The 14,337-nt window shown below is 39.8% G+C and overlaps 1 long non-coding RNA gene across 3 annotated transcripts in view; it reads left to right on the forward strand.

Moving 5' to 3' along the window:
• LOC116072889 overlaps positions 1 to 13,726 on the forward strand; it is a 19,642-nt gene extending 5,916 nt beyond the window's left edge. For 2 of the 3 annotated variants that reach the window (XR_004111582.1, XR_004111580.1), the window contains exons 2-5: positions 5,245 to 5,323; positions 10,419 to 10,557; positions 12,572 to 12,765; positions 13,436 to 13,726. This is a non-coding gene — a long non-coding RNA (uncharacterized LOC116072889). The remainder of the gene's footprint in view (positions 1 to 5,244; positions 5,324 to 10,418; positions 10,558 to 12,571; positions 12,766 to 13,435) is intronic. The other variant, XR_004111581.1, reaches the window with a different exon arrangement.
• Positions 13,727 to 14,337: the final 611 nt, after the last annotated feature.

The raw sequence follows: 14,337 nt of genomic DNA on the forward strand, positions 1-14,337 counted from the left end.
TGGCTGGAGGCTGAAAGTGCATTCTGAGAAACAATAGACGAAACTTCCCCCAATCTTCCCTTATGCATTAGACGTGCAAATGTAAGAAGACAAGGTGAGTCCAAACAGCTTGAACTCCAAATAGGTCTATACCAGTGTAGACCATTGGCAGAGATCTGAAAGCTACATAGATCCTGGTTATCATGGAAAAACAATCTTTTCTTTTTCTAGTTTAAAATTTAGATCTAATTTCTCTTTACATCTACTTTGTATCTGCATGATGGAGAGTTAGGAAAGTGCCACAACATGTGAATGGAGGTCAGAGAACAATTCATTGAATTGGTTTTCTCCTTCCACCACATTGGCCTGAGAAAGGGAACAAGGGCTCAGCAAGCTCCTTTAATTAATGAATCATTTCATTGTCCCCCTGTTCCATTTTTGTTTGTGTTAGTTTTACTTTATAAAAACATGTGTTCCAGGCTGACCTTGATAAAAGTTGAGTACCATTATTTATCACACCATATACCATACTCTCTCTCTGTCTCTCTCTCTTTCTGTCTCTGTCTCTCTGTCTTGCTCTGCCTCTGTCTCTGTCTCTGTCTCTGTCTCTGTCTCTCTCTCTCTCTCTCTGTCTCTCTCTCTCTGCCTCTCTCTCTCTCTCTTTCTCACACACACACACACACACACACGCACACACAGAGAGAGAGAGAGACAGAAAGACAGAGAGAGAGACAGAGAAAGAACATACAGATAATGAGCAAATGGAAACATCTTTCCCAATACTGGCCTCTTGTAAAAACAAAAACCCCAATTAGATATCAGAACACACCCATCCATATGTCTAAACTGGGAAACACTGACAACAGGAGATGGTATGAGATCTAGAAAAAGAGAACCACTCAGATGCTGGAAAGTAAAGTGGTACAACCTTACTCCTCACAAAAGAGCTAGGCAGGAGCTCAGTAAACTGACTATACATCTTCCACATGGTGCAGAAATTACATGCCTGAGCTTTTTTTATTTTAACAGAGTACTAAGAAGTAATGTTTACATAGAATGTATAAAATATTAACAAATAAATAAAATGTCAATAATATGTATAATAAGTATAGATAAAATAATACATGTATAAAATAAACAAAACTTCTATCAGCCTAAAGTTTTTCAGTAAGTTAATAGTTAAATAAACCTAGGCACATCTATACAATGAGAACATGCTTAGAGATTTCAAAGAACAGGCTGGGCTGTGACACAGCAATATAACATTTGCTTTGTATGCAAGAGGCCCTGGGTACCGTCTCAAACATAGTGGAATGTGGGACAGAACTAGCATATTGTCATATCCTGGAAGCAGAGGATCAAGAGTTGAAAGTCAACCTGGGTCACAGGACACATGTTCAGGAAAAGGGAAGGGTGCAAGCTATCAGTACAACCGTGTACATGAATCTTTATGAAATTGTGCCTAATTCCTTCTTTGGAGCTCTATTCCAAAAGGTTATCTGAGACTTAGGAAATAAAAAATCCTGGCTTGTCAGCAAAGAGTAGAATTCACTAAGAGAATGAGAGGCATCCAGATTCAAGCACCAAGGTATGGTTAGGGGGGAAAAGGAGACTGGAGATCTGGCATACTGGAGTGAGAATAGAAGTCTCGGAGAAGAGACTCAGTGTGGGGAAGAGGGGAGAAGGTGAGGGTAAGGAAGTTGACTCTTCAGTTTAAAACAACCAACCAACCCTATTTCTGTGTTTATTTAGCATCTTTTATGCTTAATAGATTTGATATAGCCAGAGGGAAAACCATAAAATGTTTTGTCTCAGCCCATTATCTTCACACTTTGTTGTTGTTTCTTTCCTCTCCGTAAATACCACTAATCTCTTAATAACGGGCTCTCAATAAACCCCACTCAGCACTGTCTCTCTCACTTTCTCTCCTAGCCTTTCCCCTGCCCCTAGCTCCCACCCCTCCCATTCTGTCCACAGCTAGCTGCAGCCTGAGAGCTGGTACTGCCTCCTTCTGGCCTGTAGCTCCAGAGTTGCAGCTTCCTCAGCCCAGGATATAAGGAGTCTACACAAATCCTTCGGCTGAGCCCAAGACTGCTGAGCCTCAGCCAGCAGGAAGAGGCTGCCTCTGTGCAGCCTCCCATGGGGAATCCAGAGCCACTGGACCAGGCAAAAGAAGGGTTTGGAGGCTAGTCTCAGACATAGGAGGTGTAATCTGGATTGTCTCAGCAAGGTGACACTAATTCAAGGGCCAAGTGTATCCATCCCCCACTTCCAGAAGTGGCATAGAACACCTGGAGGAAATTGCTTGTCCAACACATTTAGAATCATGATATTTAAAAAGGCTACAAGCCCCATTTCTACAGATAAGGCAAATTTGTTCAGACTTATGCATGCTCTTTAATTAGAACAAATAGTCTTAGCCACACAGCAAATGAAATTGATGATTCGCTGACAGCTAATCACTTCCAAGGAACAACAGATGCCTTTAAATGATGCTATGCTTCATGGTGTTTTCTAAAGCACATTTAACTAACTGAATAAAGCATTGTAATAATTATACTGATGTTTCTAAATACATTTTAAAGAACTTAAAATAAAAAAATTTTCTTCTGAGGATGCCAAGGAGATTTTCTTAATTGGTGATGTAGTAAATGTGGGTTGGGCCCCATGTTGGGCACTGTAAAAACAATTCTCTCCATTCTCCCCATTCTCTCTCTCTCTCCTTCCCTCCCTCCTTCTCTGTCTTCCTCTCTCCCTCCATCTTCTCTCTTCTTCCCTCCCTCCTTCTCTGTCTACCTCCCTTCCTCCCTCCATCTTCTCTCTCTCTCTCTGTCTCTCTGTCTCTCTGTCTCTCTGTCTCTCTCTCTCTGTCTCTCTCTGTCTGTCTCTCTCTCTCTCTCTCTCTCTCTCTCTCTCTCTCTCTCTCTCTCTCTCATCTACACACAACCACTGGCTTCAGAGAGTTCAACTGAAGAAGGAGGTGCCTCCAAGACTTAGAGATGATGAGCAGGGCCTACTATAAACGATACAGGCCAAGAATGAACCCTGGGTAGTGACTGAGTTCAGAGATCAATACTGGTGATCTGGCCTTGCGAGGAACAGTTATTCCCTAACCCCCTGAGGACTTGGTACATGATAAAGTATTCCCACACCTTGGCAATAAGGAGTAAGGTCCTGCTGGTCTTATGTCTGTCTAATAAAGGACAAGAGCAAGGAGAGATCTTCCCTATAACCCTGCTTCAGATGCTACCACGGTATTTATTAGGAACAACTAGACAATTAGAGTAAGTAAAGCAAAATTCCATAGACCTTGAGGCAGAGAGAAGGAGAAATCTTTTAAATGTGTATTTGTGTGTGTGTGTGTGTGTGTGTGTGTGTGTGTGTGTGTGTATTATGCACATGTACAGTGTATATAGAGGCCCAAGGTCAATGACAGGTGTCTTCCTCTCTTACGTTTATGAAACAGGATTGCACCACATCTGTTACTAAGAGATTAGGACTGACAGCTGGCCACTGCACTCTGGGATCCCCTTTCTCTGTTTTGCCAGGACTAGGATTATGGGTGCATTCTACTTGCATTCTGCTCTGCCTGCCTTATAACTATATGTCTGCTGGAGGACCTGATGTCACGATCTCATACTTGCACAACACACTTTATTGACTGAGCTAACTTCTCAGCTCTGTGAAATGGGATTTCTGAGCAGTGTCTAAATGCACTAAGCCATAGCCTGCTGAGCAAGTCAGGGAAGTCTGCATCTTCCACTTGGGAGCTCTGAGTAGGCTCGCCCTTCAATATAATGGCATGCTATGTAAATATGGCCAATATGCCTCCCTTCCCTGGAGTCTTAACTTACATAGCTAACAGTGCAAATATTTTGCTACTTTCATGATGATCTAAATCATAACTAATTAAAAGGGGAAGTTAAATCCTGGTCATTTGATTAGAGCAAATCATACTCTATTCAAAGTCTTCTTCTGTGCTTTTTTATATAAACCCATCCAAATCCTCACTGCTGTGACTGATGGTTACTCTTTATCAGGCACATCCATGATCTTAAAATCCTGTGTAAAGAATTGAATGGAGAAACACAGACAGCAAAACTGCAAAGGATTTTACTCAAAAAAAAAAAAAAAGTACAGAGGAGATTGCTATGGGGAGCAGCAGGCTCCAACAAAATGCTCATGATCCAAGTTGCTTCTCAGTGCTTCCTCTGACTAGTGCAGGAGGAAGAGTTGGTTTCTAAGCAGAGGATGAGACTTTCTGTTTTGATTGGTAGGGTTGGATTGTGTAAACCTTTATTCCCTTGCATATGTCCTTTCCAAGGATGCATTTTATTTTAGTCATATACATGGCCAATCATGATGAAACATAAAATAATATTGCATATTTTTCAGTTGCTGAAAAAAAACACTCTAACCAACAGCAATTTGCAGGGGGGGTAGGGGGCAGGTATTTGGCTTCCACCTTCAGGTCACAATCCTTTCCTGAGGGGAATCGGGACAGAAATTCAGCAGGAACTGAAGCAGAGACCACAGAGGAAGAATGCTTACTGGCTCCCACCCAACTTCAACTTTAGCTACTTTTCTTATTCATCCCAGGCTGCTTGCCTAAAGATAGCATTGCCCCCAATGGGCTGGCTCTCCTACATCACTTAGTAATAAAAAAATTTCCTCCACAGTACATGTCTGCAGGCTAATCTGATGGAAGAAATTCATCAATTCATCACACCTTCACCCAGGTGTGTCAATGTGGCAAGCAAGATAAACATCGCAGATGGTATATGAAGAGCTTTTTCCCTAAAAGAGCTCATATAGAAAACACAGTTTGCATTATTTGTGCATGTATTTAAAACTAGTACAGGCTGGACTGCTTCTGCCTCTAGCTTCACAATATGTTCACAATGATGTGTTTGGCCACTGAGTGATTGTTAACATGTTATTAAGGGTTATTAGGGCAGAGTGATAAGTCAGCATGTTCGTAGAGGAAAATATATGTAGTCAGGTCCTGAGTTTTTAAGATATACCTGAAAACTACTTGCCTCATTGTCATGGTTTAGATATGGGTTAGTATGCCCTCTAAGGGTGCACATATTGAAACTTAATTCCTTTGTGGGGTATTAAGAGGGTATGAATCTCATATAATTTGCTCTATGGTATTTGAGATGATGAGTATTAGATAAACTCATTATGGTAGAGTCTGCAATCTGATCCTGGGCCTTCCATAAAAAGAACACAAACAAGCACAACCTTATCTATCCCTGACAGATGATTCTCTGCACCATCAGTGAACTCTGCCAGCAAGAAGGCTATCAACAGAAGCGGTCCTCAATCTTATACTAAAATTGTGAGCCCAAATAAATTTCTATTTACTATAGCTTACTCAATCTATGGTAGCCGGTGATTGACATCAAACAACAGACTATCACACTAGGCATTACCAACAATGTCCAAGGTTACCTATCCTGAGCTTCTTCAGTTCTTTGTCTTTAGTCTGCAACCAGTCTTCTACTGACCAATGCCTACCCTTTTGCTTACTTCTCTGCTTTTGTGACTCTATTGGTAGTTAGATGTGAATCTGCTGTGTAACTTCACTTCCCTGGGCTCCTTTGGTTGATTTCTCCCTGTAGCTTGAGACAGCTTGTGAAAGAGTCTTGGCATCAGAATTAACAGATTCTTAAAGGAAGATATTAAGTTGGCTAAGACTTCCCATTTCTGGGCCAATACATCACACATCTATAGCCAAGAACTCTTCTTGACAGTGGAGGATGTACTTTATGTTGGTATCTGAAAGACTTGAATATCAAAAATGCACAGGAGGGAAGAGGCGTGTGACCCTGAGCTCCACATTACACAGTAGAACTTTAGCCTTGCTTCAGGTATACAGTCAGTAATCTTGACAGCTCACAAAGTGCTCTGGTAGCCAGGAAAGGGTAATTAAACCAGGAGAAGCCCAAGATTGAGGGGCAAGGAAAAACAGCTGTTCTGAGTTCTTCTGTACACCAGGCTTAAACAAGACCTGATGCTTCTATCCTAAGATAAGGTTCTAAAGCATAGAGAGGTCACATCACCTGCACAACATCATGGATGGCTAGACCATGACTGAGATTGTTAGAGTCTGGGAGGGTAGAAAGGCTGAAGCCTAGTGCTATGGTGCCAGACACTGTTGTGAGTTTAGAGAAGTGGGGATCAGAGGTGCCTAACTACTTGTAACCCCTGGTCCTGGAAAAAGGCTCCTCCAAGACTGTGAGCAGCTGAAGTAAAGCTGGAGAATACAGATAAATCCGTGTGGGTGATAGCTTCTGTTTGCCTTTCTACTTATTTTATCAGGAAAAATACACACATACATGAAAGTAGAGAAAATAGTGAGAAACATTAAACTCTTATGTACTCATCTCGCACGTTCAAAATACTCTACTCGCACTTCCTTATTCCATCCACCTACCTTCTTTATCTTTCCACCCTATAGATTCTTTTTTCACCTTATAGATTTTAAGGTAGGCCATAGGCATTGTAATATTATAAGAAAGTAGTTCTTCATATAGTTTATGTAACACTATTAAATGTCTTCTTTGACAATTTTATACATGTGCATAATGCATTAAAGTGACTCTGATGGATCACACCAGGACATACATCATCTTTATTTTTTTAGTAAGCAAATAATTTTAGCCAAAAACTTCAATCTTAAAATTATAACTAGGAAAAACCATAACAATTGAACTAATATTTGATTTATATTTTAATGTCTTGACTTTCTCAAGAAAAAGAAGGAAGTCTGCCTCAGAACTTCTTCAGCTGCCATGCTTTAAATGGAGTCCATAAAAGGCTTAAATGTCATTATTGCTTTATTTTGTCACCTTCTTTGTGTCTTTAGAGTTTCCCAGACTGTAGATTTAGGTAGGTAGAATACCTAACTTCACAGTCACCAAGGTATTCAGGTAGAGGAGATGCTGGCTCACTGGTTGGCTGTACTGTTTCATAGAGGACATCATGTCCCTAATATATTGTATCTGATTTTACCAAGAAGGAAGTCCAACATGTTTTCTAAATGAGTAGAAGATAAAGTGGTAGCAAATTCTGGACATAGTTCCTAACAGTAACCATGATAACATATTGACTATTTATTGAATGATCAATCTGACCTCAGCAATTTGCTAAATGTTTACTATTATGAATTAAAATTCCTTCAGTCCACCATAGCTATGATGAAGACTCTGAAGTTTGATTAACTGATTTGAACTTCATGATTATAGAAACTTGGAAGGCTACATATTCAGAGCCCCAATAATTTTGGGTCATCTTTATAGTCTCAATACTTATCACTTACCTCTGTGTCTGACTTAATATACTTTCAACTATTTGGGATTTATTAACTTAGCTAAACATTAGCTTCACCAAGCCAGAAGCTAGGAATGATGTGAGATAGAGTCTGAAGCCTAGAGTAGAGTTTTATTCACTTTCCTGAAACTAATGCCCCGCCTGTATATTTGGTAAATGTAATGATTTACAATTTTCTTTTATTTGTAACTATACAAAATTTGTGTAACCACCCTACAGTGAAACATGGTAGGAAAGTTTGAATCTGTATTTCTAGGCCACCATTATTAATATTTGGCTCAGAATAAATGATTTCTTAATCTTTTTGAAGAAAGGGTCATGCTTTATATTGACACCATAATGCATTTGCTCAATTTTCATTTTAAAGAGAAAGAATATAATCAGTATAGACTAAATAAGTGAGCCCTTAGACTTCAAGGCACACAACTAAGAAGTAAAATGCTAGAATTTGAACTTTTAATGGTTTCATAGTAGTTGCTCTTTGGTTCTGTCTCACTGGGTGGTATCTGACTGAATTGTGAAAAGGTATTCCATACAGTGACTCTGGTGAACAGAGAGGAGATAAGGAGGAAGATTTTGCTAAGAAATCTATAGAGAGAATCTCACAGCTGTATCAGTGAAAGTTCATGACTATTCAAGGTCATGGTCATTCAAGATCATGTGGCAATGACTCTGCTTCTCTATGATCCATGGAGAAACAAGGGCTAGGGCTCCTCATCTTCATCCAAACATGATCATGAGCTTTCTTTACAATGTTGCCCTAGGTCATGAATACCAGGTAGGGTGCCAGAAGCTGATGTGAAGTAAATGAAGTGAGGTCACCCAGAGGGTTTTCTACTCAATGGAGTATGGAAGAGCCCAAAGTAAGAAGCTACCTAGGCTCCATTCCCTTGGTTTCAGAAGCTCTGACAAACTCATATCATCAAACAGGAAGCTTGAGTGTTAATAAGACCCATGCTTAACCTATCAACTCTCATGGATTTATGCAAATATATTTCTTACACTCAGATTCTAATTCAAGAAAGGTTGAATCTGGAAACAATTTTGCATCTGAAGCCTCCTCGCAGTGTCAAGGTTTGGAAACTCCATTAAATAATCAGCACATTTGTGGAGAGGAGTCACAAGCCATCTGTGAATGGAGCTGTGAATAGGGACTACACCTAACCTGACCATGCAATCAGCAGGTTCTGTTCCAATGGAAGCAAAGAAAAGAGAAACATGATTCCAGAAAGTGTCTAGGGGCAGGGACACTTGACTCAGCCTGCCACTACTTCAGGAGGAGGGCAATAGGACAATATGGGTGGTGCCTGAGAAAAACCAGAGAGGAAAATTATTCATGGGATTCTGAGTTTGTTCCAGCACCACACAGAGACCACCATAACTGGCATGTTGGAGAGCATCGTACCAGCCTTCAGAATGCCATCTTCCAGACACTCCCCAAAGAGTCATGCAATCATAATTGTCCCCTTGGTGAATAGAATGTTGATGGAACCAAAGTACAGATGTTCAAGTGTAAGTCAGTATGTCCACACACAGATATATGTGTATCTTAGGCATACTCCAGGGATGCTCCCATGTTTATTAATTTTACCACTCTGTTTTAATAGTAATTAGCACCTATTGATTCTATATGGAAAATGCCTCATCCCATCAGTTTGTCTCCTCTTGTCATTCAGTTCTTGTATAAGAACTCACTGAAGGCTCACAGATAGGTATTTAATGCATACATCCATCAGTGCATAGTTGTTCAGAAAGATGGAATTAGAGGGACTGGAAGGAACATTGAAATAGAGTTGATTTTCCATTTTGCCTCTGTCTTAAACCCTTTTTTTTCCCTAAAGTAATGTCACCATGTAAAACTAATCTCCATGCTCTAAAAACACCTGTCTGTACCTGTATGTTTCTCTGTGGGATTGGCCTTGTTCATCTTTCTTCTGTTGCCTTGTCCATGCTCTGGACTTGTATGGAAATAAAGATGGCTGCTGCCTTATCTCTTTATCCATGACTCCGTATTCACTATCCCATGAGAATCTTTGTAAATATCAGCTGAATTAATGAACAAGTGGGTTTCTAAACCAATAACTCTGATCAAAAGCAGAAAAAGATAGCTATGAATTAATAGGCCACTTGTTTTTCTAACTACTTTTGAAAATCTTTGTTCTCTAATGAGAGAAAACCGTGTCATTAAAGATGCATCTCATCACTTCTTGATATTTACCCAAAGGAGCTGAATGCTTACAGCTCGACTAGAAATATATGTATAGATACTCACAGCTGCTTTATTTCTTCAGCCAGTGAATAAAGAGGTAAATAAACTGTGAAATATGAAAACAATGGGATGGCATTAAGTACAAAGGAGTAATTCTACGAGAAGCCAGGAAATGTCCTGGAAAAAAGCCTAAATACACAAGGCTAAGTGATAGAAGCCAGGATGAAGGGTTACATGAAGTCTGGCTCCAATTCTTTGACATTCTAGGAAAAGCAAAACTATGAAATAGTAATGTGCTCAGTTGTTGCCAGGGGTCTTAGAACAATGAAACTACTTTATATGGTCATATATTCAGACATAAGCCATCATTAATTTCCTCAAACCCATAAAGTATACAAAAGTAGGAAGAAACCATAACACAGACTTCATGATAAAAGAAGCAGGTTGTTAAAATAGTTTATTTTCAAACAACATTAACATATTTTTAGCACTAGCTCTATTTTAGCATTTACTAAGTTTTTGGCTATGTGGTTAGCATGTGGCAGAGCTATCTTTGTATGGTTTCTTAACTAGGTTTCTATTGCTGTGATAAAACACCATTACCAAAAGTAACTGCTGAGTATTTCAGTTTACAGTTATAGTCCAGAATGAAGATTACTCGAGGCAGGCACTGAAGCAGAGGCCATTGACAACTGCTGCTTACTGGCTTGTTCTCTGTAGTCTGCTAGTCAAGCTTCCTTATATCATCCAGGACCCCCTTCCTAGGGATGATATCACCCACAGTGATCTAGACCCTCCCACATCAATCATTAGTCAAAGTAGTACCCCCATAGACTTGCCTACAGACCAATTGCACAGAGGCATTTTCTCAATGAAGAGTCTCTCTTTCCAGATATGTCTAGATTTGTGTCAAGTTGACAAATACTAGCCAGCACATGAGATGATTTAAAAGGACCCAGAGAAACTCCTCACCCGTGCCATCAAATGAAGATACAGCAAGAAGATGGCACTAACAAAAAGGCCCTCACCAGGTACTGCACCTCCTGCAACACTTGACAGAGTAGCAGGGGAACCATATTTTCTTGATATGGTAGTGGTGGGAAGAGCATTTAACATGAACCCCCACCCCCCAAAAAATTTAAGGATACAAAGTATTGTTAATGATAGACTATTATGCCAGAGATGTATGCACCCTTTCTATCTTTCATAACTGAGGCTTTATACTTACTTAGAGAATAGCCCAGCTTTCCCTCTTCCAGACCCTAAGCAGCCATCATACCTTCTCTCTGTGAGTATGACTGCTTTAGGTGCCTCCTGAGTGAGCTTATGCAGTATCTGACCTTTTGTGTCTGGTTTATTGGCACCTCTGAATTTCTTCAAATTACAGTATTTACTTCTAAGACTGAAGAACATTCCAGAGTGTGTGTGTGTGTGTGTGTGTGTGTGCATGTGTGTGTGATTGTACATGTATAGTGTGCATCTGTAAACATACATCTCGTTTCCTTACATGGTTGTGCGAGTGTGTGGGAGTGTACATGTATAGTGTGCATCTGTAAACATACATCTCGTTTCCTTACATGGTTGTGAACATTCCAGAGTGTATGTGTGTGTGTGTGTGTGTGTGTGTGTGTGTGTGATTGTACATGTATAGTGTGCATCTGTAAACATACATCTCATTTCCTTACATGGTTGTGTGTGTATGTGTGATTGTACATGTAAGTGTGCATCTATAAACATACATCGCGTTTCCTTACATGGTTGTTCACTAGTAGGGATTTGTAACAAGTTATGGACAGAGCTGCAGTGAACATGGACATCACTCAGATCCTGATTTTAAATGTTTGGATAGACACCCAGAAGCAGAATTACTGGATCCTCTGATAGTTCTTTTTGTTCCCAGAAATACCTACACTATTTTTCACACAGGCTGAACTACTACAAATTTCTGCCAAGTCTGTAAAGGTTCATACTTCTCTTTCATCTCCATGACACTTGTCTTTTGTGGATTTGTTTGTGATTTGAGGTTTTGCAATGACTACTGTGACCCTCACAGGAATGACAAGAAATCTCCCTATAGCTTTGTGTTGCATTTTCCTGGTGAACAGGACAGATCATCTCTTCTTACAGCTGTTGGAGGAAGGTCTATTCAAATGCTATGTGCATTTTTCAGTCTACTTATTGGGAGTGGAAGTAACAGGGGCTATAGGGTTTGAAAATGAGAGCTAGAGAAGGATTTGCTCAGTTTTGTGGAGAAAGCTGGCAAAGCCTGTGCTGTTGCTACACACCCCATGCTGACTCTGCTCTGCCCATTTGCAAGACCCAGCCAGCCTGCTAACCCTTTGTGATTGAAAAGAAAAAGAGGACCATTTCCAAAAACCTTCTTATACTCAGCAGCAGTGATACAAGAAAGCACTCCTGCAAAATGAAGCGGAATAGAGTAAACATGCAAGAGGGCAGTGATGTTTCAATAAAAACATACTTATCTTCAAACAGCTCCTGCAGTCAAATGCTAGAAATGGAGACACTTTGTGGATGAGCCCTGAGCCAGCAGCTTGTGAAATCAATTCTAAGTCTTTTTCCAGGACATGAGCTTCTGGGGAGCTGCAATATTAAAGAAGGCAGTCTCAGTGGGGCCCATGAAGGTGACTATCACTCAAGTGCCAGGCTATCATGAATCTTATGTGTCCTGAGTTCTCCTTGCTTGGGAGTAGTATGTGGATATTGAGGGGTGGGTATAAAAGCCATGTAATACTTTCCACACACACACAAAAAAAAATCAAGGTTGAATACTTGTTAATTTTGTTAATATCAAACAGTACAGATTTGTGTGTGTGTGTGTGTGTGTGTGTGTGTGTGTGTGTTTATTTATTTGACTGAATGTAACAAGATCTCTTGGTTTTTAGTCCAACCTATTATCAAACATACTTTGTAGCCCAGGAAGGCCTCCTGATCTTCCTGCCTCAATCTAACTGCTAGAACGTCAGGTATGGGCCCCATGGTGGGCTTGAGGCACTGTCTCACAAGTTACTGTTCCATAATTTGCAGGTCACAGTAAAGAATCCCCATCATTTCACCATCTCAGGTCTCAGGGATCCTGGAAGAGATGCACAAGTATATCTAAACCAACCCAAAGATGTTCAACTCCTGAATAACAACAAGCTCACTTGTCCAATCAGCTTACCCCATACAGCGTGTACCAATTTGCATTATTACGTCATTTTCTTAATTGCTCTCTGAAGGTAAGTGGCATTTTATTGTTCAGAAATTATACTTAAATGCCCTATGGACAAGGGAAAGGGAATTTCTGGCAGGTGTGGGCCCTCTGCTGTCTTGGCCAGAGTTTTACATTCTTCAACATGAGCATCACAACAACCAACTATTCTCTTTGCTCTAGACATTTTGAGTTGAAAGATAAATAGTAATGATCTTAATCTCTATAAAGAATATTAATGAGGCAGACAAATAATAAAATATGTTTATTGCCATCTAATACAAATACAATGTAATCTCTGCTTATATATCTGTATATCTGACAATAGTACAAATGCAGATTTAGGCAAATTCAATTTCATATGTGAAATTTCTTATCACCAAAAATAGAAAGTGTTACCTGCCAAACATACCATGTGTCTTGTACACAGCTCTGCTACAGTACAAAGTGTACAGTTTTCTTACTTGTTACACAGAAGCCCTCACCAGTGAAAGGGTTTTTTTGTTTTGTTTTTAAAATGTTTTAGTTTTTCATTAACCTGCAGAATCACTTAATGAGGCTCTTGACTTAGAATTGGACGCTGACAGCTCCTTTAGACACAGGCTCACAAGCTGTCTGACATTGTTGTCTGTGTGTTTTCGGCTGACAAGTCCTATTCACCATAAGTAGAACAAGGAGAATTTCCTTTTCTTGTTTAGGAATAGCCTGTGATGGATGGGGAGAGAAAGATTAGAGGGAGACAGCAAAAAGAAATGCATGATTCTTCCTTGAAACTACTTAGAGATGGCTGAGAGACCTGAACCTGTGGACAGAACCCGCTTAAGCAGCTGACGCTACACTCAGAGTTAAGAAATGTCACCCAAAGTGACCAAATGTCATCATTGCATATAAGGTTTTTGTGTTTATTTAAATAGTTTCACATGAAAACGGAAGCCTGGTTCATCACAATTTCCTTAATTCCTTACTAAAACATTTATTTTGGATCCAAATTTGACTGTACAATATTTTACTTTATGCTTTAGAAGGATTTTTTTCCCTGAGAAAGACAGATTAACCTCCTGGTGATATATGCTGCACTTTGGAGTGGGAGGAAAGGGCACTTCCTCTATGGAGCTTGAGGAACCAACTCAGAATACAGAGGGACAGACAGGAACAAATGCACATGTACAAAGGGACCAGCAGCGCTTCAGAACGAAAACCCATCTCTACAAGTAGAGAGGCTGCCTGCGCTGGCAGCTGAGCCTGATGAACAGCACATCACAGAACTCCACTTTACCACTTCATAAAGGAAGGACATTGTAAGACCTTTAGCCCAGAAAGTGCTGGAAAAACACAGAATGCCTGAAAATATCATACTGTATCATAGGGAAAAGTCATTGTTTAAATACCATCTTTTGAATATTTAATGTGAACTAGGTTTAATATCTCCTTAAATAGAACTATTATGCTTATATTCTTTTTAAAGTTCTTATGTTGGTTAGTGTAAGAATACACAATAACATAGCCTATGAGATGCAAATATGTCTGATAGATTTTTAAACGTTATGCAAAAGAATAAAAATAAAAATATCATCTCCTCCTCACAAAGATTGCTTAATTA

The sequence above is a fragment of the Mastomys coucha genome, unplaced genomic scaffold (assembly GCF_008632895.1).
Source record: "Mastomys coucha isolate ucsf_1 unplaced genomic scaffold, UCSF_Mcou_1 pScaffold23, whole genome shotgun sequence".
NCBI classification, from domain to species: Eukaryota; Metazoa; Chordata; class Mammalia; order Rodentia; family Muridae; genus Mastomys; species Mastomys coucha.